Below are 799 nucleotides of genomic sequence, written 5' to 3'. Positions count from 1 at the left end.
TAAACCCTTCAAACAATGATGGAAGTAAAAACTGCAAATATATGTATACGTTTGCCTGCATGACAAGAAACAATCCATATAGCTCAGGGGGAGAGATGGACACATTAATAAGTGATACACAAAATGGCTCCCCTAATCCCCCTGTGGAGATGCCAGCCCTTTTTCCTCATCGGTGATTGTGATATTTACACAGAAACTGAAGTGCACTCCTGATTGAAACAGAGGGAGAGGGCAGATGAGGAAACACAGGAGAGATGTAGAAAGAGAGCAAAGACAAGCATGGTGAAAGTAGGAAGATAGAATGACCAGGAGAAACGACAGCAGGGTGGGAGAGGAAAACAGATGGAGGAAGGCGAGGAGACATGCACTTATTTGCTTTAACTGCCTTGATCCTCAATGAAGAGGTGAAACTGATTAGGTTTATATCAAACGGCTGCTTGTAACACGGTGCCTGTCGCCGAGAGCACACATCACAGTCAAGTCAGGTTTTCCTCTTTTCCATTTGAAAGAGCCAGCACTCTCTTCACTTGTCTCTCACTCTGTCCTTTATTCTACGCCGCACAGCCTCCTAAAGCACCGACTTGTCAGAGTGACAGATGCAAACACGACCACTGACCTAAATCACTATTTTCCAGCACATTAACCCCCGTGCCTCTACACATTTTACGCAAAACACCAACATTCACGACACAGTGCACAATGAAAACAACCCAAAAACCCCACCCTGATCTGTCATCAGTATCACCCCCCTCTTCCTGAATGAATGCTATTCTTAAAAATACTTAAACAGAAGGGGGGG

Source organism: Notothenia coriiceps, unplaced genomic scaffold, assembly GCF_000735185.1.
Source record: "Notothenia coriiceps isolate Sejong01 unplaced genomic scaffold, NC01 NC01_scaffold00037246, whole genome shotgun sequence".
In the NCBI taxonomy this organism is placed as follows: Eukaryota; Metazoa; Chordata; class Actinopteri; order Perciformes; family Nototheniidae; genus Notothenia; species Notothenia coriiceps.
This window is presented reverse-complemented; position numbering follows the sequence as displayed.